Source organism: Cavia porcellus, unplaced genomic scaffold (assembly GCF_034190915.1).
Source record: "Cavia porcellus strain 051 isolate PalLab524CR breed Dunkin Hartley unplaced genomic scaffold, mCavPor4.1 scaffold_3, whole genome shotgun sequence".
Classification (NCBI taxonomy): domain Eukaryota; kingdom Metazoa; phylum Chordata; class Mammalia; order Rodentia; family Caviidae; genus Cavia; species Cavia porcellus.
The window spans coordinates 63206775-63234771 of NW_026947486.1; the positions used below are offsets into that span (position 1 = coordinate 63206775).

General features: G+C 36.1%; 1 pseudogene; it reads right to left on the reverse strand.

The window, feature by feature from the left end:
- Window positions 1-12385: 12385 nt before the first annotated feature.
- Window positions 12386-25224, reverse strand: LOC100735933 (tRNA N6-adenosine threonylcarbamoyltransferase-like; annotated as a pseudogene).
- Window positions 25225-27997: the final 2773 nt, after the last annotated feature.

A 27997-nucleotide genomic window follows, 5' to 3' on the forward strand; every position in this document is an offset into this window, starting at 1 on the left:
ATTTTCTGTTCACAGAAATGAATATATGATTATACCCATTTTTACATGAGTAGCACTCTTGTATGCATACCATTCTAAGTTTTTTTTCACTTAGCAAGGTATCTTGGAAATATCTTGATTTCAAGATAGAGAAAATTGCATAATAATCTGTTTTATAAGTGTGCTGTATTTTGCTAAGTCCCTGTTGATAGAATTGCATTTTTCTAATCCTTTGCCTCCACATGTTTACAAATACATCTTTAGAATAAATTTCTAAAAATAGAAAAGCTGGTCAAAAGGTAAAAGCATTTATAATAAAAGAGTTCTATATGTTTCCAAGTTGTCCTTCACTGAAGTGTATCTATTACACTCTCAACAAAAATTTATGAGAATGCCTTTATAGCTTAACCACATAGTGAGTTATCATACTTTTAATTTTTGACAATTTGGTAGATGAAAAGAGATTTAAGTTGCTTTATTTTGTATTTTTTACTAGTGTGGTTTCACATTTTTTCTTATAGTAAAAAAAAACACTTGAATTTTCTTTTTGGTGAGATGTTAGATTCTTTGACTATTTTTAATATTGTGATTTTGACCTTATAGTATTGTATAATAATCTTTAGAATTTGAACCTGTTGAAAAGCCTTCTGATGATGTAACATATGGGATTCAGAACTTTATTATATTCTGTGTAAAATACTTGGCATCAGAGTGAGGAGTAGAGCTAGGCTGAGGTGAGAGGAACATGGGAAGAGGAAACTCCACACGAACACAGTCACTGAAAGAAATGCTTTTTTCAAGAAGTATTGTATCAGTTTTATGGTGACTCTGATGAAGACACTAGAAGAAAGATTATAAAAAGTAGAGCCATCAGGGAGATAGAAAAGGAAGAAATGTGTCCACGCCCCTTTCTAACTAACCACCCAAGCTAGCATAATTCTATAACTATCACTGAAATAAAATAACGATTTAAAATCTTGCCATAAGGGAAATATCAAACTTAGATGGTTTAAAAGAGAGTTTGGATAGATACATTAAGGAAGGATCAATTCAACTTTATGCAAGTTATTGTAGAGAAAGTAAAACAGGCAATTCAACATTTTCTATGGAGCCAATAAAACCTGGATAACAAAAATAGATAAATATAAATAAAGGAAAGTTATAGAATCAAGTCACTCTTGAATAAAGATTCAAAAATTACAAACAAAATACAAAATTAAATGCAAGAAGAATAATTCTTCAGAATTAAAAAGAATGTACCTGAGATATATAAGATCAGTTTAACATTAGAAAACCCGTTAAACTTTCAAAAATTCTTTATTTTGGTCATTGTATAAATTTTGGAATTCTCATATAAGAGAAATCATGCAGTATTTAAGCTTGTATGTCTAATTTATTTTACTTAACATTATTGTCTGCAGATACATCCATTTTCTTGCAAATGAGTTGTTTATCCTTCTTTATGGTGGAATAGTAATCCATCATTTACAAATACCACTTTTTCCTTATCTATACATTTGTTTATGGGCATATAGGCCACTTCCAAAATTTAGTTGTTATGAATTGAGATGTGTTACATGCATGCACTGAATACCCAAGAAATGTAATCATTGTGTAATATAAACACCTTTAAAAAATAAAAACTGAAAAAGCAAACAAAAACAAAACAGAAAATCTATTAATATAAATCATTGTATCAAAAGAAAATAGTACATAGTGATAACAATTGATGTGAAGAAGCATCAGGCAAAATACGAAGTTTCCCACTTTTGAAGCTAGATTGAATTTGTACATGATTTGTAGTACAGAAATTTGGCATCTAGAGAAAACTCTTCTTGCATTTGTGCCTAGAAATCAGGTCCATGAATATCCACCAGCATCTCTGTTCTATGCTACACCCTGCCTAACTCTGCCAGTGCTCCTTCTCCTTCACTATGCAGCTACTCTTTCACCTGCTTTATGCCTTTTCTTGTAAAATTTGGTTTTGTTCTTTTTCTGTCTCTTTCCCCTATTTTATCATTGCATCTGAGCTTTTCCATCTCTGGATTATTTTTCCAGGCCTTTGCTCTAGCATGGAACTTTCCTTTTAGTTTGCTGTAACCTTTACAGAGCTTTCTCAGCTATTTTTGTTAATGTCCATTTTTAGCAACTGTTTTCTGTAAGAGATGCATCGGAAAAGAGAAAAACAAAACAGAAAACGCCAAATATTTCAAGCCTTTCTGATTGCAAGGTTACAAAAGACTGACCTCAAGGCAAGTGACGGTACTGAGAACTCAACACCACATATATTGGGTGGCCAGTCTTTCAGAAACCTGAGATACCTGGAATAGTTTTGACCACAGTAAAGCAAAAAAGACCTCTGAGGATAGGGAACATCATAATAACAGTACTATGCAATTCATACTGCAAGAGAGATGCATAGTTCATTTTAAGCCACATGTAACTTAGAATTGTATGAAATTTAGAGTTACCTCTCCATCAATATGTGTTACTTGCTTTTTGCATATAGATATGTCCTCATTTCTTTTAACAACTATTTTTTTTCACCTGAAGTTCTCTGCTGGCTAATGGCATTCTCCTTCATCATTTTCCCACACATGGCCAAGTTTCTTGGCATAATTAGCCATGTTTCTGTGGGGTTTGCTTCTGTACTTCCTTCTTGTGTAATCCATTGCAGTCTGTTTTCACTTCTAGCATTGTACCAATTTAGTACCCACTAAGGTTACTGATGAGCTTCTATGTTGCTAAATAATATGAACAGTGTTCCTCACTTACATGTTTTTGAACCCCTTACAAGCGTTTACCCCTGTGAATCATTTGTTTCTAGAGGACTTGTCCTTTTATGGGTCAGTTCGCTTATGATTTCCCTCATCTCTTCACCAGTGACTCATTTTCTCCAGGCCTCTCATAATGTTAATGTTTCTTCCAGTTGTACACTTGATCACACTCTCTTTACATTTTGCATATTCTCGGGCTGAAGTCATCCAGTCTTACACCCCACAAATCTAATTAATTCAATCCAGGCTTCTCATCTGAATTCCAGGCCCAAATCTCCACTGTGTCTACCTAGATATATGCCTAACATGCTCAAACCAGAATACCAGCTCTTCAATATGAGAAATATGAGAGAGTTTTCAATGCTTTCAAAGTCTGACCTGAACAGTGAGTATAGTATACTTTGTTTTTTGCTCTGATGCACTCCAAGGTTCAATTCCTTTAGACCTGGCAGTGAATCCTGTTTCTCATAAAATGAAACCTTAGCCAAATCACTTAAGCTATCAGAGCCTTAGTTTCCTAATCTATGAAATGGGGATCTTGCATGTATTCCATTTTGAATTGTGATAAAGAATGTATTGTTAAAGGATTAAACACATGGAAATGCAGTAGTATTGGTTCTGAAAGAAGGTGAAAACTTGTTAGTGGGAGCTGAAATTATATATCACTATTTTGAAATTTTTATTGCTGTATTGTTAGCCTTGGAATCTAGATGGTATAACTTAATCTGATATGTTAGGCCTTATGTTTATGTCCGTAAAATGAGGATGAAAATGTCACCCAAGTAATGTATATTTTTTGTAGTGAGCATGAAATGAAATAATGCTGAAGTCTATACAGTGTTTCTGTAAAAGGCCTAGTGATAAATTATTTCAGCTTTGTGAACCATATGGTCTCTGTCAGAACTATCCAACTCTACTGTTACAGCATGAAAACAGCTATAGATAATATGTAAATGAAAAAGTGTGGCTGTATTCCAATACAACTTTATCTATGGACACTGAAATTTGAATTTCATATAATTTTAATGTTTCATGAAATATTCTTCTTTTGATTTTTAAAAAATCATTTTAAAGTGTAAAAACAATTCTTAGCTCTTAGAACATACAAAAACAGGAATGAATTTGTCCTGAGGGACATATTTTACTGATCCTTGAAATGATGCATGCAAATTAGAGATTCTGCCAGAGGAGTATATATAAGTACTTATATTTGCATGACTGGAGAACAGTTATTCTCCATCTGGGAAGGTTAGTTCAAGGAAAGAAGATGACTGAGTCTCCCCACATAAGCGAGCTATTGCTGGCCCTTATCAGTTCTGCTTTGTGGGAGGAAGAAAGGTAGACAGTGATCAGTGTTTTAGCTCTTTAAAAAATTGTATCTGTACAAATCATGCCCTCCCCTCATTTCTTTAACCTACTAGATCAATTGTTCTGTACTTGAAGAAGAGCGAAGAATGAGTCTTTAATGATTTTTCAGTTTAAAACTAATGTGATCAGAGAAAGGATTTCTTTTCAGTCTTCCTCTTCTCATTCCCTTTTCCTTCCGGAAATATCTAGTGAGTATCCACTGTTTCACAGGAACGTTCTTTTCATTGGAAATTCAGGAGGACTGAGGCAATACTTTTGGCCTTATAAAGTATTTTCAGGGTAACATACATTAATAATAATGTATTATTTGAGAGATGTAGTTGACACTAATTTATTTAGATACTTCACCTTTCTTCTTTTATGACTGTGATTCACAGATTTTCTTGCTTACTTGACATAACCACATGGATATATCATTAAGTTCTCAAATACAGCATACTCTAAGTGTAGTTACAAGTGGAATTCTTTATTCCTTCCATGGGATTTCTGAATCTGTACTTTGGGAAGCCTTTCCCATGTTAGAAAATTGCGCTCAATTTGTTAGATCAGAAATGGGAAATCATGTTTTACTCTTCCCTCTCTTTTACTTCCTACATCTGATCAATCACTAAGTTTTGTTGCTTTTTCCTCTAAAAATCTATCAGAATCTGATCACTTCCCACAACTCCTAGCATTAATACTTCTTCCAAGTCATCATCATCTCTATGCTGGATTTTCACAGTTGCCTACTGTTTGACCTCCAGACTTGCATTCTAGTTCTCTAGCTGTCTATATAATAGGAATAAAATCAGATCATATGTCTCTCACCCCTCAACAAAACTCCGACAGTAACTTAATCCATTTCAAATACAGTGCAAACTCCTTTTTACAGCCTGTTAGGTCCTTCACAATTTTGTCCCTGCCCACGTCTTTTATCCCACTTTTTTTTTTGTCTTTTTTCTTTTTTATCGGTACCAGGGATCGAACTCATGACCACACAATTGCAAGGCAGATGCTTATGCCATTGAACTAAATCCCCAGCCCCTCTTATCCCACTTTTTATGACTTCTCTACCCTAACATGTCATTACTGACTCGGCTCTACACATACTGATCTCTTTCTATTCCTTAGACACGTGAAGTTCCTTCCTGTAATACAGGCTTTACAATTTCATTTTTTGCAAAGAGTGATTTCTTTCAGGTTTTTTCATAGCTAGCTCACTCTCATTCTTCAGACAGATTTAAAGGGTGTTTATTTCCTAGGTCTTCCCTGTCTTAGATACCTTCTCTTTCTGGGACAAATATCTGACACATACAATTTAAAGAAGGAGAGGATTAATTTGGCCTGTATTTGAGTCCTAGATAAGCTTATTTTAAAGAATAAACATCATGGCAGAGGAGAGCTGCTTATGGCATGACAGATAGGAGAAGAGATTTTGAAGGGAAGAGCCAGGGAGGGAGATATACACCCTTCAGAACATTACACCATTTTATTGCCTCCTCCATTCAGCTTCACCATTTAACATCACACTGAGCCATAAACTAATAAGCAGATAAATCTAGTGATGAGTATCATGCCTCCATGATCCAATCACCTCTTAAAAGCCCCATATATTGAGTACATGAAGCTTTAGGGGAATATGGAGTTGTAAACTGCAACACTAACCATTCCATTTAAAGTAGCTACATGTGCCTCTTCATCCTTCATCATTATTATATTATTCTCATTTGTTTTCTTTGTAGTGTTCTTCACTATTTGACATTGTATTTTTATTTGCTTTCATATTTATTGCTTGTCTATCCCTATTAGAGTGCAATATCTCTGAAATCTTTTCTGTTTTTGTCTTATTTTTGGCACAGTAATTTAGGCAAGTACAAGATGTTCAAATAGTGTTATCAAGTGGGAAGTTCTTTGTACAAAAGTAAATTGCTTAATCTAGTGCCTGACACGTGGTATGCAGCCAATACCTGTTAGCTCTCATCATCACTATCATCATCATCTTCACCATTTTGACCATTAATTATGGTATATCAACTCAGATGGCTAAAGAAATGCGTTGATTAGCATAGCAAAATTCTGGCTCTGTCTGTGGCTTATTCACACGTAGGCTAACAAACTGAAGTGGAAAGACCCCCTTGGTTGTGGGTGGCACCAATGATTAGGCTGGTAGGCTAGAGGAAAGAAAAAAAAAAAGAAAAGTATCTATTTTTGAAGTGCTCCAGTTTCCTAAATGGATGCATCCTTTGCTGCCATTGCCTTTGGTCATTGGTATTCTGGTGTCCAGGTTTTCAGGCTTCCAACACAGACTCACATTAGTTACACTCCAGTGAATTTTCAGGCCTTCAACTTTGGACCAGTAGTGTAATCCCCATATTTCCTGCTGTGAGGTTTCCAACTTCTTGGGGTGACCATATCCTGGGTTCTTCAGCTCTCTAGTACACAAATGGCCTTCATGGATTCTATCACCTCTGGTTTCTGATCCTGTAAGCTTACCTAATAAATTTTTTGCATAATTATATACATATCTTCTATTTATCCCTTTCCTCTAGAGAACCCATGCATGATCTTATATTATGTGTCTACCAATCAACTTGATTGAATTTGAAAAATTTTTGAACTTCTAGAGTTAATAGGCAGATGAGTAAGTAGCTGAAAAAATGAGTAGTAGTTCAAGATCTGCAGTTTTGCAAATCAGTAACTGCATTTTTGAAGCCCATCTCATGGTTGGCTTTGATATCTCTTAAGAAAACTAAATCAGATATAATTTGGATGACATTTAGCAACACTTTTTCTATAACAGTATTTCTGCAAGACAGAAACGGTGTGTTTTAAGTCTATGCTTATGTTATCCTTAGGCATCAGCAACTTGTAAAGGGTGTTCCTTTCACGGAACTTGTTATCATTTATAAAATTGTTGACAGTTTTTCCCTCTGTCTTCAATTAAATATTATCTCTTGCTTGTTGGTGACATCTGTATTTATATAAAATGTAGATAAAATATGAAATGTATGGTATTATCCACATTTTCAATGCTTTAAGGGAGCCTAATAAATCCCAGTAAATCTGTCCTTTCTCATGACATTTGTGCCTAATACAGTACGGTATTATCTTTCTAGGAACAGTTGCCACCAAATGTCCTCAAAAAGAGGATAGTAATGATTTATTGACACTTGCTGAAGTCAAATCGTCCATGCTAACCTCTTTTCCAGCAAGGGAGAGATGGAAATGGATAGAACTAAGAGCCCAGAGTCTTTATAACAAAAATTGCAATGGAAAGTTATGGCATGTAATGACTTAGAAAGCCCATGAAGCTCCATATTTTAGTGCCAGAGTCTATAGTTTGTGACACAAATTTTTTACAAATTATTTTTCTTTATGTTTGCAGCATGTAATGATTACATTCATTAGGGGGAGTTGGTACATTACATGGCACATCTTTGTTCTTTTGATACAGTCTTCTTCCCTGTTTTCTCCTCCCTCCATCTCTTGGTTTCCTTCCCCATTTACAAAATCTCTATCCTCATTTCCTGTTATTTATCCTTTATTTTGTTCTTTAATTATTTATGTTTTGGGATTTTCATAAAAAGAAATCACATATTTAAACTCGTGTGTCTGATTTTTTTCACCTAACATTATATCCTCATGGTGAATGTATTTTCCTACAAATGACTTGAATTTATCCTCTATAGCAGAGTAGTACTCCATCTGCATGTAAACACATGAACAAATAAAGAAAATGACACATATTTTGCTCTGTGAACTTGACATGTTATTTAAATTCTCTGCATCTCATTTTCCTCATCCACAATATGAAAAATATTTATAATTTCTTGAGCTCACAAGGTAATATGGTGACATTTGGAACTGTAAGAATAGAGAGAGTGTCTATGAGAAGTCCCTTTTAATTTTCCTGTCTACTCATCTCTAAGACTTTCTAACACTATTGAATTGTGTTCCTGCCTCACACATCTCATTCATTTTATGGTCAGTCATGTAAATGGTCAGTAAAACTCCTTGAATATCACCAATTATGCAACTCCTCCATATGCCACTTGAGCCAACCAGAATCATATATTTAAGGTTTCTGAGCTCTGAGTTATTTTATCTCTGTTTTTCATTCACATTGAGCCTTCCTTTTTCATGTATCACATTTCTAGTTACCTCTCTTTAGTTTATAATGTGCTTTGTCATTGCCCTTAACTTTCTGGCTATCAGGGATCCCATTGCCAGCCATGCCATTCATTGTTTCTCCAATATCTTTGAGCTCTACACCTTCTCACTCTGCTCCACACTCAATAAACCAGCCTTAGTATCTGTATGGTGATAATTGCAGAAAACAGGCATGAAAATTTCTCATCTACTCTCTGTCATTACTGCTCCAGTCAGCAATTGTTCTATTCATCTTTGCTGACATCCTATTGTATTCACCACAGTGAATGTTCTGGATAGTTTCTGTGTATCAACTTTGAATCCTGTATCCAGGGATTTAGCTTAGTGGCTCAAGCGCTTGCCTGGTAAGTGTAAGGTCATGAGTTTGATACCTGGTACAAAAAAACCCCCAAAACTTTGAATCCTATACCCCTACACTTTTAGCAGATGCTCTTGCTTTGCACTTTACAAGAAAACAAAAGCTATCTGTGGTTTAACATCAGAGAATTTCCTGCCTTCTTGTATATTTGTATGTTACCTTTCTCTACTCATAATTTCTCTGTATCTTGTTTTCTATCATTTTTCCTCTTTCTATCATGTTTCAGCCAAAGAAGTGTTCTGATAAAGATTGTTCATCCACGTGAGTTGTGAATTTTCTTATTTCTTCTTGAAGTGGTGCTACACTCCATCAATATTGGCTCATTGTCTAACATTGTCAGTCTCTCTCTCTCTCTCTCTCTCTCTCTCTGACGAGCTATCTAAAGTAAAATAAAAGCTCCTCAATCATTCAGAACTATGATCTTATCTCTGTTTCCTTATGTTAGCAATTTCTGAAAATAACAATCATACTATCTGCCTTTACTTTCTTATGGCATGTTCACTTTGTCACTCTTTGATTCTTAACACTGTTCATCACCCAGGAAATTGCTTTTTAAGCACTTTATTTCCCAGTGTTCCTACACTATTCTCTACCCCTGTGTAAGTATAGGATTCTCCAGAGAAAGACAACCAATGAATGGAATATACAGATATATTGATGGATACATATAACATACAAAATTAGCTCATCAATTTATGGGGACTGAAAAGCCTCACAACACAGCCTTCTTGTCTACAAGTTGGAGATCTAGGGAAGGTGGTTCTGTATTTCAGTCTGAGTTTGTGTCTGTGATTTTTGGGGAGCCAATAGGATGAATCCCCATTTGAGGGCAGGAAACATCCAGTGGACCAACTCAAACACCCAAACAGAAAAAGAAAATTCTCTCTTCCTCTGCCTTTCAACTTTTGTTTATCTTTTCATCCTTTGATCATCTTTGTTGTCATCATCTTCATTGTATTCTCCTCTTTCTCATCTTCTTGTGTGTGTGTCTGTCTTTAACTTTGGGTCCCGTTTCTCTCCTTACTTCCTCAGAGAGATCATTATTTTGTTAGTGCTGTTAGGATACGTATTTTTGACCTGGAAAGTTTACTCCAAATTTCAAAAAGTTTCAATCTTAATGTATGTAAATCCAAATGTTTCATAGTGTGTTCCAAATAATATCCTCACGTAGAAAACACTTGATCTGTTAATGGCATTGTGTTAGTTTCCTGTAACCATTGTTACCACAAACCCAATGTTTTCAAGCAATGTGGATTTACTTTTTTATAGTTTGGCAACCAGAAAACTGTTTCTGAAGTCTGTTTCACTGGGCTAAAGTGAAGGTATCAGCAGGGCACTGCCCGGTCCAGAGACAACAAAGGCATTCTTCTATTTTTACAAAACCAAATATATTTTATTACTGAGTCATTATGAGGTTCTACGGGAGACCCCACGGCTTTCATGGAGTCCACATTCTTCCTTGTGCAGAGGGGAGTCCACAGCATTGCCAAGTGTCTTAGTTACTTTTTACTCATTGCTGAGACAATACTTGAAGCCCAAGTTGGGAAAAGAAGGATTTATTTCTTACAGTTTTTGGAGGTTTCAGTCCACACTCAGTTGGCTCCAAGGCAGGCAGGCATGGCTGGGCCACAGTTCACAGAGGCTGCAAATAGCAAGGCATAAACCAGCAAAGAGCAAGACACACCTTTTTTCTGCCATTACATTACATATTGGATGCACCCATATGTGGGTGTAGCACTGACACCATCAATCCAAGCACTAGACAATGAACCATCACAAATGCACAGTGCAAACTCATGAAGCCTGGGGGCCAAACACATAAACCATGACATTCCACCCCCGGCCCCCAGGACTCATGTACATCTTTTATACAAAAGACATTTAGTCCACCTCCAAGAGTTGCCAAAGTCCTAACAATTTCAGCATTGTCCAAGTCTCTTCCAATCTTGGAAAAGACTTGGTAAACTTGGTAAACTCTTAACTGTAACGCCCTGTACAAATGAAACAAGGTTAAATATTTCTGAAATGCAAAAGCACAAGATAAACATTACCATTCCAAAAGTTACAAACAGGGGAATATAAAGCATTGGAAACAAAGCAAGCCCAACATCCAGCAGGACGAACTTTAAGTCCTAGAGTTCCATGCTCAGCATCTGAAGCAATCTGGTTGCAAGCTCTAAAAGGCTTGGGTGATTCCACCCCCAGGACACTTCCAGCGATTTCAACTCCCACATCTTTTTTCTTAAATCCTCTCTGCTCGCTTATTGCAGCTTTCCTTGGATCATCCACATTCCTGGCTTTTCCAAACTTCTGTGGTCTCCATTGCACCTTCGGCTTCACCTTTACATCTTCACAAATTGCCCTCTCAGGGGCACACTGCTTGGCCTCCCAGGCCCTTTGCAATCGAGGTGGAAGCCATCTTACCCTCAGAACTCGTGCATTTTCCTTGCCCCTAAAATCATCACCTTGTGGATGCCGCCAAGGTCTGCTGTGAGCTGAAACAGTAGCCAGGCTTTTCTCTCTCTTTGCTGTAGGTGTCCGTTGCCTGGATTGCAGGGCTCTGTTTACGTGATTGTGAGGAAAAGCTTCTCTATGTTGCCGCCTTTCTGGAACCTCACATGGCCTCTGTTGCCATTCTGGAACCTGGTGCTCTGCAGCTTTCTCCTCTGAGCAAATTCTTTTACTTTGCAGTGAGGCTGCAAAGGGTGGAGACCCCCTTCCTAGGATACCCCCAGGGCATCTTTTTTATCTCAATGTTTCTCCTCAGCAATCAAAATCTCAACTCTGTATTTACAGTCCACAGCCTTCCTGGCATTTTCCTTCTGGCCAAAGTCACACACAGTATTGCAAATTATCCTGCTGGGCTCTTTGCTCTTGATTTGCAACATAAAGCTGGCTAAAAGCCCCCAACAATAGCCATGCCACATTCTGAACATTCGATTGCTTTTTAATTTCCTTTTCAAAATTAATCAGTCCATTGCCCTTTGTCTCAGTCTCAGGCAAAGTCTCTGGGCATGAGCAAAATGCAGACAAACTTTCTCCCAAGCCATAACACAAATCATGGGGAGTCCAACAGCCAATGCAGTCCTTCTTCCCAGCAGAAACCTGCCAAGCCTGGTCTTTACCATGAGGCTTTCTATTAGCCTTCTAGTCTCCTGAGCTCTGACCAGAATCTCCTCTACAGAACAGCCTAAGCTGCTCCAGTTCTATGCATTCAGGTGACATGTCCAAACCTTTCCAAACTCTGCCCACAAGCCATTTCCAAAGCCTCTGAAGAAACATGGTCAGGTATAGTAACAGCAATGACCCCACTCTTTGGTACCAAATTCTGTCTTAGTTACTTTTTACTCAGGCTGAGACAAAATACCTGAAGCCCAAGTTGGGAAAGGAAAGTTTTATTTCTTACAGTTTTTGGAGGTTTCAGTCCATACTCACTTGGCTCCAAAGGCGGGCACAGCTGGGCCGCAGTTCATGGCAGCTGCAAACAGCAAGGTATAAACCAGCAAAGAGCAAGATACATCTTCTTCCTGCCATTACATCATATCCTGGCTCCACCCCTAGGTGGGTGGAACACTGACACCATCAATCCAAGCACTAGATGATGAACTATCACAAATGCACAATGCAAACTCATGAGGCCTGGGGGACACAGACATAAACCATGACACCAAGAGTCCCATATTAGGAGAGATATATATCCAGGTTCCTGTGAGCTCCACTTAGGGAACTATCAACTCTGATCTTGTTGATCTCATTAAACTTTCCATGTCACTTCTACTTCATCTGTTTGATACCTTTTTGTAATCCCAGAATCACTGAGGAGGGTCCTGTGTCCAGCCTGAAACATCTCCCGGTCAGCCTGGGGGATCATGGATCCACTGTCAATGTAGAATCTCTCATCTGTGGCAAAAAGCTAGATTCCACATTCCTGGCACATTGTCTGCATCATCTCCCGCAGCCTCACATTACATCCAATGCCTCCTACAATGAAGGCCTCCTGGAAGCCACAACTTGCCATGGCTCACTCTGTGATCTCCACCAGCAAACACTGTTTCCTGCACGGAGAAACATACATCTTCAGGAGTACACTCACCTATGGCCAACATCTGTAGGGCTGTATCTCAATCCCTGAAAATGAGACATCCATCCCCTTTACAATGTATGGCAGCTCAACTAGCTTCCAGCCTCGTTTTGCCATCTGTTGTAACGTTGTAACCTGGACTTGGATCATTGGAAATCTTTAGCACTCAAACAAAGTGATCAGAGAATTACCACAGCAGTATCAATGATTTCCCCAAAGATTCAGTACTGATGTTCTGAGTAGGTAATGACCTGAGTATTTCCTCTGCTGACTTATACTACAGTTGGCTGGTGGCCCCAGTGATGAGGCCGCCCATTTTAATGTGGTCTATACAGTGGTTCACAGCTTCCAGAGGTTTATTCCACAGCGGAGCCACCATATGGGCCACAACTGCTATGGAAGCCAGTGGGTACCCATGCTAGGGCCTTTGGTGTAAGCAATGCAATTGATATCTTGGGAAGTTAATCTGGCTTCTGTTAGTTCTTCCTGCCGCAATCCTAGGATAATAGTTCCGTGGTGCCTAGCAGTAGTACTTGGGAGGAATCCTATGCCTGGAGGTGTAGCATGGGTTTTCAGTGGGTTTGTCAGAACCTCACCATCCTTCAGAACTCCCACGCCAATCTTGGTTCTGCTTGCAAAATAGGCCAGAAGAAAACACTGGAGGTTAGCTAGTTACCTATGGTGCTACAGAGGCCCTCAGCAGTCCGTGCTGGGTCACAGATTCTGCAGCACTGATGATGTGAATCAGCCTGAATAAACACAGAACAGGGAGCCTGGAAATGGAAACAGAACTCTGAAAAGGGAATTCTTTTCCATGTTTTTTTTCCCATCTTCTAGAACTGAATTCCTTATACTACTTTATTCATGGCCACTTCCACCATCTTTTAAGCTAATAGCATAGCACCTTTAAATCTCTTTCTGCTTGCATCTCAGTATCTTCTTCTCTATATTCAAATCTCTATCTTGCTATTATAAACACACTTATAATTACGTTTGGGGCCTGTCTTGATAATCCTGGATAATCACCCTGTATCAATAGCCATAACTTAATTATGTTATAAGGACTTTTTGCCATATAAAGTAAAATTTATAGCTTTCTAGGATCAGAATATAGATATCATTGGAGTCCATTAATTAGTCTACCATATCATTTTTCTTTCAGTCATTTAGGTTGAAACTTGGAAATAATTGTGCTGCTCCCCTTCCTTAGAACCAGGTATTTTTATCTCCTTTTTCTCAATAGCTTTTTATACTTATTGCCTTATAATTTAGGCCTTTATTAGCATATTTTAGTGATAGTAATTAAAAGTGTGTGACTAAGGAACTACATTTTAATTTGATGCAGTTTGAATTACTTTAAATTTGAATGAATTGCAAGAGGAGGGTCTAGAGAGTGCTCCCATTTGACCCAAGGTGTAAGGTCCATGAAAACAAATTCTTTCTTTCTTTCTTTCTTTCTTTCTTTCTTTCTTTCTTTCTTTCTTTCTTTGTTTCATTCTTTCTTTTTTGTATTTTTGAGATAGGGTCTCATTATATAGTTCAGACTGGCCTTGAGCTCATTTTGTAGCCCAGTCTGATCTGGAACTCACAAAAACCTTCCTGCATCAGCCTCCCAAATGCTGAGATTATAGGCGTGCACTACCATGCCCAGCTTCAACAAATTTTCTTGGTCAGGTATGATGACAGCTTAGTACGGAGAGATAGAGGAGTCACAGTTTGGAAGTTTAGAAATTTGAATGAGAAGTGGGGGAAATGGCAGGGCTAGGGACTGTGGCATAGATGACAGGAAAAAGTGGTACTGTAATCACCTGCAACTAGAGAAAAAAATTTTAGATAGTTGAGTTGCATCATCAAAAGTTTAAAATTAATTTTTGTGAGTAGTGATGGCTAGGGGTTAGGGTGTGTGTGTGTGTGTGTGTGTGTGTGCGCGCGCACGCACACTCTTTCTCTCTTGCACTGCTTCCCTCCCCTGCTTCACAGCTATCATGAACTCAGCAACTTTTCTACGTATACCCTTCTCCATGAGGTTTCTTCCTTTGAGCCAACTTACCATGGAATGAATTCTCTGAAACTATATGATCAATTAAATCTCTCTTTTTAAAGTTGTGTGCATCAAGTATTTTGTTTCCTTAACAGGAAACTGATATAATCAAATTTTAAGGGTTCTAGATTATTTGAAGAACAAAGTAAAAGTATTATATAGTTATTCCGTAGTTTTTGAAATCATGTATAGAGGACTTAGAACAGAGTGTTTAGTACAGAGTAAATGTTTAACCAATGGTAGCTACTTCTACAAATGATTACCTCTACATAATATAATAATATTTTTGAATCAAAAGATCTTAGTTCTGGTTCTACAATGTGACCTTGGCTAAATTACTTTAATTTTGTAAATCTGTTAGTTTTCTCGGTTCAAAATTGGAGGTCATGATTATACCCACACTATATGGGTTTTTTGAAGCTATAAATATTTTAAGCACATAAAACAGTATCCAGGTCAGACATACTGCTGTTGTATGTATTACCTACTTCTTATTTTCTAGTTTAAAGTGCATGTTACCCATTTAGGGGAACAGAAGTTCTTTTTCATTGTGCTGGGAATTGAACACAGGTTCTTTTTATTCAGCTGTGTCCACAGACTATTGTTGTTTACTTTGAGAAAGGGCCTTACCAATTCCTAAGTTGCCTAGGCAAGGCTTGAACTTGAGATCCTCTTACCTCATTCTCCCAAAGTGCTGAAGATAGAAGGTTTTTTGAGGTTTGTGCAGTATCACTTTAATCCAGGAAACCTCTAAAAGAAGCACAAATTCAATGATGTATTTTTTTTTCCAGTGGAAGGCTTTCTGAACTCTGCTATGGCTTCTTTTGGCTTGGGGCTTGATTTGTTCTTCTTTTTCTAGATGTCGGAGGTATATCATCAGATTGTTTGTTTGTGTTTGTTTTGTTTTCCTGATGAGAGAATTCACTACAATAAATTTCCCACTGAGGCCTGCTTTCATTGCATCCCACAGGTTCCAGTAAGTTGTATTTATATTTTTGTTTACTTCTAGATATTGCTTAATTTTTCTTTAATTTATTCTGTGACACTTTGATTGTTTAGGAGTGTATCATTTAATTGCCACATATTTGTGGAGATTTTGTAGTTTCTTTTGTCATTAATTTCTAGTTTCTTGGCACTATGATAAGATAATATGCATTGAATATTTTGATTCTTTTGCATTTACTTAAGCATGTTCAATTAGTTAATATATGATCCATTTTAGAGAATATCCATGTGAAACTGAGAAAAATGTATATTCTGTTGTTGTGTGGAACCCTCGCAAGTTTGATTCAATTCTGTTCTTTCTTTGCTGACTTTCTGTCTAGTTTATCTGTTTCGTTGTGTCAATGGGGTGTTAAGGTCACCAGTTATAATTGTGTTATTGCTTATTTGATTTTTTTTTATTTCTATTAATACTTGTTTTATATAGCTGGGTGCTCCCTTATTTGGTGCATATATATTTAAGATTGCTATCTATTCCTCTTGAAATTTTCCCCTAATATGTAGTGACCTTCTTTATCTCTTCTGATCATTCATGGTTTGAAGTTCACATTGTCTGCAAACAGAATAGCTAGCCCTGCTGTTTTGGGGGATTCCTGTTGCATGAAGTATTGTTTTCCATCCTTTGACTTTCAGTCTATGAATTTCCTTTTTGATTAGATTTCTTGTAGACAGCATATGGTTGGATGTTGTTTCTTGATCTCATCTGCCAGCTTGTTTCTTTAATTGGTGTTTTGAGGCTATCTACATTTATAGTTATAACTGATATATATTGGCTTATTTTTGTCATGTTGTCTTTGTACTGTTGATTCTTTACCTTTACCCTCTGTTTAATTATTTGCTCTGATTCATGGTTTCTTTCTAGTGGTGTTCTTGAAGTCATAGTTATTTTTATGTTTATCTAGAATATCTTTCATTATTCTTTGTAGGGTTCATTTAGTGGTTATGGAGTTCTTCAGCTGTTCTTTTTTGGGTGAGTATCTTAATTCTGCATTGATTTTGAAGGGTATTTTTGCAGAATATATCAATCTGGCTTAGAAGTTGATTTCCTTTAGGCTTTGAAATAGTTCAGTTCATGCTCTTCTTCACTATTTGTGTTAGCAAGTCTGCTCTGATTCTGGTGGACTTTCCTTCATAGGCGATCTGTCTCTTCTCTCTAACAGCTTTTAATATTGTTTTCCTATGTTGAATTTCTGAGATATTGATGTCTAGGTGTAGATTTTTTTGGTTAATTGCAGTTCTAAATGCTTCACTTATCTGTTTGTCAGTTTTCTGTATCATGTTTGTAAAATTTTCAGCTATTACTTCTGTAAATAGTCTTGATATTATTTGTGTTGTCACCTTCTTTTTCATTTATACCAATCAATATTATATTGTTTTTCCTTACATCAGCTTGCAACATTTGGATCTAGAGTAACAAAATGTAATATGTGTTACTTAGTATCATTTTGTGTGTGTATGTGTGTTTCTGTGTGTGTGTGATATTCATAATCCTCTAAAGCACAGAGCCTAGACCTGGTTTCCCTTTTGTCCAGAACTAAAGGGAGAGCTGATCAGAGCTTTTGTCATATATAATGTTTCTTTGGATATTTGTCTTCCCCACTAGATTGTGAGCTGCTTAAGAGGTTCATTTATGTGTTATTTCTTTTCTATACTTCACCCTTCTACCACAGCTCTGAGTTCATGTCATCAACATCTCTTACTATCAGCCACAGTTTTTCAATTATTCTTCTGTTTTGCTTTCTCTGAATCATGGTCTACATTCTGGCGTCACAGAGACACTTTTGAAAAGTAAAAAAAAAAACAGTTTAGAAGGGCTTATATTTACAGTTACACCTTGTTATCTGTGTGGGATCACTTCCAGGGTTCCCCAAGGACAGTAAAATTTTTGGAATGTAAAACTCCATGGATTTGCATATAACCTATGGCACATCTTTCTGTATACTTTAAATGATCTCTGGATTATGTATAATATGTAATACGATGTAAATGCTGTGTAAATAGTTACACTGTATTGTGGATAGTTGTGATATTTTAAGTTCAGTGTCTTCTTTTTATTTTTAAAAATTTAAATGCCTTTTTAAAAGAAGAAATGTGCCTATTTATTCATTTTTAAAAATTAAGTTATTTTTAGCTGACACAGAAAAGTAAAAACTTGTGTATATTAGAGGAGTAACAGATTTGAGTTTCAAGCATTGTAATATGTTTACATTAGGTTAAGAATATCTATTTTCTTATTCATCATCTCTCCATGGTAAAAAGTTTCCAAATCATGTCTTCTAGCACTTTGACATTTATGCTGTATTACTGTTGTCTATATTCATTGTACTATACAATAGCTGATCAACTTTTTTCCAATCTCTACCTTTCTTCTGCTCTTTCCAGAATCTGGTAACTACTTTTCTACTCCTAAATTGTATTGGAACAATATATTTAGGTTTTAAATATGAGTAAGATTATGTATTTTTGTGCCTAATTTGTTTCACTTCACATAATGATCTCAAGTTTTATCCATATTACCACAAATGATAGGATTTCACTCTTTATGACTGCATAGTACTCCATTATATATATCTACATCTGCGTTATACACTTATAAATTCATAAGCATTTATATTGCTTCTATTTTTTGCCTGCTGTGAATAGTGCTGTAATGAGCATGGGAATATGGATTATTTTTGACCTAGTGATTCGGTTTTATTTGGATATAAACCCAGCAGTGAATTGTTGCATCATATTCTTCTTTAAATTTTTTGAGGAACCTCCATGTTTTCCATGATAACTGTACTAATTTACAGACCCACACACACTACTCAAGAGTTCCCTTTTCCACCATCTCTTAGCACTTTTTATTTTTTTGATACTATTAATTCTTACTGTGGTGAGGTTACAATCTCTTTGTAGTTTTGATTTTCATTTCCCTGATGCTGTAAATCATATCAAGCATTTTTTATATGCCTGTTATATATCCTTATGTCTTCTTTTGAGAAATGTCTATTTTGATCTATTGTCTGTTTTGAAATTGGATTGAATTTTCCTTTTTTTTCTGCTGAGATTGTGGAATTCTTTATATATTCTTGATATCAACTTCGTGTTAGTTGTATGGCTTGCAAAATTTTCTCTTATTCAGTAGATTTTTGTTTTGCTGTATTGTTTCTTTACTGTGTAGAACATTTTAGCCAGATGTAACCTTACTTGTCTGTTTGCCTTTGTTCCCTGTGGTATTGAGATCTTTGCCAAAAAGTCTTTACCTAGTCTTAATTTCTGAAGTGTTTGCTCTATGTTTTCTTCTAGTAATTTCAAATATTGGGTATTAGATTAGTCTTTAGTCCTTGGTGATTTGATTTTGGAACTGGTTATTGATATTGGCCCAGGTTTATTTTTCTTCAGGTGGATTGTTAGTCTTCTCAGCTCCATTTATTGAAAAGACTTTCCTTTCTCAATGTTTGTTTTTAACTTTGTTGAATATTGATTGGTCATATCTACATTGATTTACACCTGGGCCACTCTGTTCCATTTATCTATATGTCTGTTTTTCTAATTTTTAAAAGAATGTCATTGATATTTTGATAGATATTGCATTCAATCTGTAGATTTATTTAGGTAATATAGGCATTTAAATAATATTGATTCTTCCAATCCATGAACACAGGTTGTTTTTTCATTTTTCATAACCTTTCCAGTTTCTTCCATAAATGTTATTATTTTCATGTCAGATCTTTCATCATACAGGCTAAATATATTCTTCAGTGTTTTATTTCATTTATTGAGATGATCACATGTTTTTGATCAAATTCTATTGATGTAATGTACTTCATTTGTCGATTTACATATTATGAATCATCCATGCATCCCTTGTACTTCATTTTGCTGTTGAATTCAATTTGCTATTATTGTGTTGAAAAGTTTTCATGTATTTTGTATTGACCTACATTTTTCTTTTTTTGGTATTTTCTTGCCTAGTTTAGGTATCACACTGATACTGGTCTCATAGAATATGTTTGGAAGAATTCATTTTCTGTATTTTGTAGTTAGTTAAGGGGAATTGTTATTACTACTTTTTTCAATATTTGGTAAACTCTGCAATGATGTCTGTTTGTCTTGGGATTTTCTTTGATGAGATACATTTGCTTACTGATTTAGCATTATTCCTTCTTAGTTTTCAGTTAAGATTTTTAAATTTTTCTTGATTTAATCATGATAAGGTATGGGTTTTTAAGAATTTATCCATTTCTTCTAGGTTGTCAAGTTTGTTGGTACACAAATCATAATGATCTTCAATAATTCTTCATATTTCTTTGGTGTCAGTTTTACTGTTCCCCTTTCAGCATGATTCTATTTATTTGACTCTTTTCTTTAGTCAGGATAATGATTCATTGATTACATTTATATTATTGAAGAACTGGCACAGTTTTATTGCCCTTCTATGTATGAATTTTATAGTATTACATTATTTTTTGGCAAAAATCCAACTTTATTTAGATTCATAATTTTTCAGAGCTTTAGAATCAGAGCACGTAGTGCTAATATCATTCAAACTAAATTCTGTATGTTTTTCATTTATAATGTTGGCATAAGTGCATTCCAAAATTATCATCAAAACCTTATTTTTTGAGTATGAAAAGCTTAGCTGTAACAGACATGGTATTCCATCTCACCCTAGGTTTCTTCTCTCACAGTATACCTGAAAATAATACGCTCATTAGATGCATAGAGATTGTAAAAGTATTAGAGTTGAGGACAAAGATGATCAATTTCTGGTGGTTTGATTTTTTGATGTTACAATGATAAAAAATGATACACATCTAGGAGGAAATGTCTCTGAATTTCAAGTAAGTAATATTTCACTGTGACAGAGCTACGTGCTATGTTAATGTTTTCATTATGTGATCTCCCTAAAACCAATTCTAAAGGTGTAAAAATTCTACAGAGAATGTTTTTCGTGAAATTCAGTTCTGCTTTGTGGATATATTAGTGTATTCCATCCTACATGACAAAAGTAATAGTCCTGGTGGTCTTTTATAAGAACTTTACACAAGTATCACTTTTTAGTATCTGTTTTGCAAGATAAATTATGATCAACAATTTTGGGAAAAAGCCATAAGAACTTATGTAGGAATGCCTACATTCTAAGACTTACTTATAATGAGAAATAAAAATTTGCCAACTTATTAACGACTTTTCACACATTCTTTGTAATGTTTAGTTTAGAAATTATCTAAAAGAACAAATAAATATGTGAATGAAAATTAAAGAGCAAAACATGCAGCCAAAAGTTGCATTTTCACCCTTTGTCCTGCCTGGGGTTGAACACATGACCTGTCTACCATAGACATGTGCACTGCCATTGCCTAAACTGTCATACCGAAAACTCATTTTTTTCTATTAAGAAACATATACAGATTTTTCAATGTGATGGAGCATGCCTATAGTCCAAGTTAATCAGGTGCTATGGCTGAACAAACAGTTTACTGTGAACCTGGAGAACTGAGAATGTCTCAGAATAAAAATAAAAATGCAAACAATGTGGGTCATTGGCAGAGCCTTTTCTAAGCCTTTGAGCGATACTGAGTTCAATCCCAAGAACTGAAAAAATTAAAAAAAAAAAGTGAAGTAGATGAACTTGCCTTGTGGCATCAGTAGAATAATCCTTGTATCATCATTGAGTAACTTGAGGAAAATAAAATTTCCTACACCAAGCTGCGTACAGTAGCACACAACTATAATCATAACTCTGGGAAATTGGAATAGGAGGATCAAAAGTGTTGGGTCAACTTAGCAAGAATCTAAATTATATATATATATGTCAAAATTATATGCACCTTTATATATGATTAATACACAATTATGTAAGTCAAGATATATTAATATACAAATATAGTAAATGTTATGTATGATTACACATGTAGTTGAGTTGTATAAATGCCCTGGGTAGGAGGGAAATCCCCACATAACTCATGTACTACTGCTTAAGTAATACTTAGCAAAAATTTTTATGTTTGTTTCCTAGAGTGAAATATCCATGATCTAGAAATAAACTTTAACAAGGATCAACTGATGAGGACAATGTTTATCTTTTACACCTCCATTATATGGAGTATGTTATGGTGCATTTTGCCCCAGTGTCATTATATAATTTTCTTTAAACTGTTATTACATTCATAGAATTTCATGGGATGAGTTTTCAGTGGTCTTGGAAAGTATCTGTTGAAACTTCCAATTGGTATTTTTGACATTCAGAGGATTTTATCCAGTGTTACATCTTTCATGTGGGCCAATTAAAATCTTTTGAAAAAGTAGTGTACTTAAGGGAATTGTTTTTACACTTACTCATTTAAATCTGTGAATACAAGCAAGATGAATAGGTTCCCCAAGCCCTACAATGATACCAATCCTCCCCAATAGGCATTCTCATCATTTTGACAGGTAGTACAATAATTAAGAGTTTTCCATTCTATATTTAACATTTCTTTGCATGTGTCAAACACAAGTGGAATGTATTGAGAGAAGTAGAAAGAGTTACAGCTTTATGTATATAAGGTCTTCTCCCTGAATTTTTTCATTTTTTTGAAAGCAACTGGAACGTGTGAAGGTTTTTCCTTATTGCTTACATGCACAGGATTTCTGAGTACTGTGAATTCTTATTTTCAATACTTAGGGGAACAAAGGAAGATTTTTCTGTATTGCTCATGTAGGTAAGGTTTGTACCCAGTACAAAATCCTTTTTTGTATGTGAAGAGTACTAGAAAAAATTGAAGACTAGCTCATCATTTATCGATAAGGGTCTCCACGGTGTGTACCTGAAGAGAACTAGAGCATATGAATAGTTTTCCCACATTGCTTAGCTTTATGTGCCTTCTTTTCAGTATGGATTCTTTCATGTACTTGAAGGGTATGAGAATGACTGAAGGTTTTGCATCTTTGAATATATACATTGGGCTTCTCTCTAGTGAGTCATTTCATGTCTGAGAAGATGACTGGAACATTTGAAGGCTTTTCCACATTGCTTGCATTTATAAGGAGTGTCTCCAGTGTGAACTAGTTTGTGCACTGTAAAGGAACTGGAATGAATAAATGTTTCCCACAGTCATGGAATACATAGGGATTCTCTCCAGGAGGAATTCTTTCATATACTCTTAAGTTTCATAGGATATCTGAAGGCTTTCCAACATTGTTTACATTCATATGATTTCTCTCTACTGTGAGCCCTTTTAGGTTTCTGAAAGATACTGGAGGTTCTGAAGGCTGTTTTACATTCTTGAAATTCATAAGGTTTCTCTCCAGTATGAATTATTCTTTGAACTTGAAGGGAAGTACAGCATGTGAATGTTTTTTCACATTCTGTGCACACATAGAGTTTCTCACCAGTGTGAGTTCTTTCATGTATATGAAGAGTACTTGAAGAATGAAGGACTTGTCACGTTCTTTACATTTTTAAGGTGTCTCCAGTATGAATTCTGTTGTGTAGTTTAAGGGAAGCGCAACGCACAAATGTCTTTCTACATTCTTTTTACATATAGGGATTCTCTCCAGTGTGAATTCTTCCATGTATCCGAAGGGAAGTACAATATGAAAATGCTTTTCTGCATTTCTTACACACATATGATTTGTCACCAGTGTGTGTTCTTTCACGTACACGAAGAGCACTGGATTGAATGAAAGTTTTCCCACACTGATTACACACATAGGGTTTCTCTCCAGCGTGAACTTTTTCACGTCCTTTTACATAACTGGTATATCTGAAGGCTTTCCCGCATTGCTTACATTCATGTAGTTTCTCTCCAGTGCATGGTTTTTCAAGCTTCTCAAAGCCATGGGGAAGGGTATAGGGTTCATTTTGCCTGTATTTATATGAATTTCCTATCTGTTCTTGGTCCTCATTTGATGTTTTCACAGGAATATCTGAAGAACATATTTTGGGATGAATGGATGATGAGGATTTCCTTAAACACATGCCTTCCCTATGGATGTAGGCCAATTTTTTTTTTTTAGTTGAGGTTTTATCTTCACTTGCTTACACTCACCATTTGTGTCCTACAGAGATCAGGATCCTGAATGTTTTCTGCATCACTGCTCCGCAGAAAATCTTCTGGAAAGGATCTGGCTGAGCCCACTTCTCCTGGGTGAAGTTCAGAGCCACATCCTTAAATGTCACTGACTCCATTTCTGATGCAAGGTCTCCAGTACTTCCCACAGTGCTCTGGGCCTGTGCAGGTGACACCTCAACAGGGATGAGGACACCTAAAGCCTCCCTTGTGGAGCTGAAGGAATCTAGAGCATTACATTAGTTATGCACTTATCCCCATAATTTTTTCGTTGAAATAATTTTGGAGTTAATTTTCCTTGTTTTCCTAGCTCTTTGAGATGTAATAATAGGTTGCTTATTTCAGATCTTTCTGAGTTTTGAGATGGGCTTTAATTGCTACAGATTCCATTTTCTTACTGCTTTTGTTATATCCTGTATGTTTTGTTATGCTGTGTGTGTTTTCATTTTTTGAAGAAAATTTTTAGTTTTCTTCTTTACTTTCTTGATATGTTGATTATTTAAAATTAAGTTGATTTTCATGTATTTGTAGAGTTTCCAACCTTTTTTTGTTACTAATTTGTAATCTTACTGAATTTGATTAGAAAGAATGCTTGATAGGATTTCCCATTTCTAAAATTGGTTGAGACTTGTTTTGTGGCCAGGCATATGATCCAACCTGGCGAAAGTTCTGTGCTGATAAAAATATGTTTTTTGCTGCTACTGAATGAAATGCTTTATAGACACCAGTTATGTAATTTTGTCAAGAGTGCTATTTAACATTGATGTTTCTTTGATGATTTCCTGTCTGGAGGATCTGTGGGATGTTAAATTCTCAAATATTATTGTCTTGCAGTCTATCTTTTCTTTAAGATTTACTAATATTTGCTTTGTGTATGTAAGTGCTCTGATATCAGGTGCATAGTTCTTTATAATTGATATTTTCTCCTGCTTGGTCAACCATATTTTAACTTGTTTGTTAGTCATACTATAGTTCCTTCCAATTTCTCCTCTTATAGCCTGTGTTTGTTTTTAAATGATTCATTCTATCAATGTGTTTGGATCACTTACTTATTCTTTTAAGTATTTTAAATATAGATTTTTGTTTTGTGGTTACTACAAAGTTTAGAGAATACATTTTTTATTATAGTAAGCTGTTTTGAAAGGATAGGAACTCAATGGGGGCACAAAGACATGGACAGAAGAAAGAGAAAGTATGCAAATAAAATCTTTAGTTGTACTCAGTTATCTCCATGTTTTGATGTCCCAAATTACATCTTTTTATATTATCCATCTCTTAACATATTAGTGGAGCTATTATTGTTTTTAACTGTTCTTCATTTTAAAGATATGAATGGTTTACACAACAGGCTTATAATATTAAGTCATTTTGAGATTGTGTAATTGCTTATACTGTAATACTTACCAGTATATTTCATATTTTTCCATGTTGTGTTATTACTCATTAACAACTGTTTCTTTTGGTTTGGAGAACTCTTATCATAATTTCTTGAAAGACAACTATGGTGGATATATATTCTCCCATATTTTTGTCAGTGAATATCTATCCTCCCTTTATTTCCAAAGGATATACTTTATGCAGTATTCTCATTTGGAGGGACATTGTACCTTCAGTACTATGAAAATCTTATGTCACTCCTTTCTGGCTCATTGTGTTTCTGGCCCATAATGTTTCTGATAAATCAACTGTCAAGTATCTTGGAAATAATGATAATGGCATTTATTTCCTCTTGCATTCTTGAAAATCTTTTTATCTTTTATCACTGGTTACTACTTCATTTAAAATATCTCACTGTACATGACTACTGACTTTGGGACTTCTTACACCTGTATATTTGTATCCTTTTCTAGGTTTGGGAAGTTTTCTGTTGTTATTCCTTTCAATATGTTTACTATCCTTTTGTCATTTTCAGTTTTTTCTTGAACCTCTGTAACCTGAATATTTGTTATTTCAATACTGTCCCAAAATTCTCCTAAGCTTTCTTTAGTTTTCTTTCTTTTTTCCTCTAACTGAAATTTTCTTTGGAATCTTTGAGATCACTAACTTTTTCTTTTGTTTTGTCTGTTCTGCTTTTGATGACATAAATAACATTTTTAAGTTTGTTGAATACAGTTTTCAGCTCAAAGATTTCTACGTTTTAAAACTATTTTCATTTCTGTTAAGTTTCTTTATCAAAGTATTGGATGTTTTGTTTGTGTCTTCTAAGATTTCATTGAATTTCCTTCAAAGAGTCGTTTTGAATTTTCCACCCAAGAGGTTGCTCATGTAGGTTCCTACCCTGCCAGTTTCTGAAGTCTTATTTTTTCATTAGTTGGCATTATTATTCTCTGAGATCTCTTGACATTTGTTGGTGTACATTACCTGGGCATTTGAAGGATTAGATGCTTTTTCCAGTCTTTCTAATCAGGCTTTCTTTTTGTCTGTATTCTCACAAATTCTTGGCAGCCTGCTTATTTTCTCTGAGTGTATAGTCACTTCTGTTTCAACACTGGATGGAGCCCAGGTCCAAGTTCACTCAGAGTCCAGCGTTGATGTGTCATCCCGGTTTCAACAATAGATAGCAACCCACTTTTGTCCCAAATCCACAATTTCCGTGTCTGAGAAGACACGCAAGAGATTACCTAGAAAGAACTCATTGACACAACCTCTCTCCCTGGAGTGAGGTAGATTAAAATGCCTCATCCACAGTTACAGGTCTGAAGCCAGAACTGGGAGATTCTTCCTGGCTCTTGGCAGAGTCACTATGAATGGTTTCTGTGTCAAACTAGTGGTCACCAAAGACATCAAACTGTGTTACACCTGAGGCCACAGCACACCAAGAACAGCACAACACTGACTTAGAACCAAGGCCTTCACTCCTATGATCTGTCTACTGCTGAGGGGGGACTCAGTTCAGTACTGCTGACATCAGCCACAGGTGATGCCAGCTAGAATAGAGGGCTGCTATAATGGGGTTGTATGTCTTCCTTTGGCACTGAAGCTGTAGCAGAGGCTCTGTTTCCAAGTATATCTGAGTATGGGGATCTTTAGCCTCTTCCCAGTGTTAGGTATCATCATCCCAAAACTAAGTTGTAGGGCAAAGTCTTGGTACATCCTAACCTGTCTCACCAATGAATGGGGTCCTGAGCCATGCTATGCTGTGCAATGTAGTCCTAGTCAAAGAGGTCCCTTGGCTACCTGTGTTGATTGTATCTTAAGGGTTACACTGAGGCTCATATCACAGCTGGTGAGGATGCAGGCTGAAACACAAGTCCTTTCCGCTGGGGCTCATGCCTCCTACAGTGATGGGGAAATTCCAGAGCTTTATCTGTGAGCACTGGCCTTACAATAGCTGTGCTAATTAAGGATAGGGAATGATTGGTGAAGACATTGCTTTGGCCACCAAAGCTGATGATGATTTGGGTTACAACTGAATCTCATGGCTACAGGGATCAGCAGGGTCTTTGGAGGAAGATGGTTATAAAACAGGCCTACTTGAAGGCTAGAACTGAGGCAGTACAAACTTGAGTCTGTCTCGGTGGTGTACAGCTGGTGTACTGGTAGTCTGTTACTGATGTCCTGCATTAGAAGCCTTCAGTTTCCACCTGGTGCTACCTTTAACTGTAGACAAATCAAAGCACTGTGCTAGCTTTCTTGCCCTGATTCCAAGAGGGTGGAGTCCTGCTCCCCACTCTGATACCAGTGGTGAAGGGAAGGGTCATGGAGGCAGCCACCTGCATGGTGTAACTCAGTTTTAGAAGGTTTAGTGTCTTCTTCTATCCTCTTTCCTTGGTGGTAGAAATTGTGGGACTTTTCTCAGTGCTGAATTTCTCTGTGGTGGCCCTGATACTGGGTTTCAAGTCCAATATATGGACTTTTATCTTTCTCTCCCTCTGACAAAAAGAGTTTTTGCTTTAGGATGAGCTACTTAGAGTCGAGCAGTGACACAGGCAATTTCTCCCTTCCTTCTTCAACATGTCCTTTTGTTTTGTCAGCCACTATGGACTCTCACTTGATTTCCTCAAGTCTTTTGAAGGTGGTTTGGTGTGTTAATAGCCATTTAACTTGGAGTGTGTGGGGAGCGATTACCAAAGGATCTTGGTTGACATCCATCATAGTTAATGTTCAGTGTGTCCATACTATATTGTTTAGGGGATAATGAGAAGGAAAAAGTGTCCATATTTTATGCATACACCTTTTTTTAAAATATTTTTACACTTG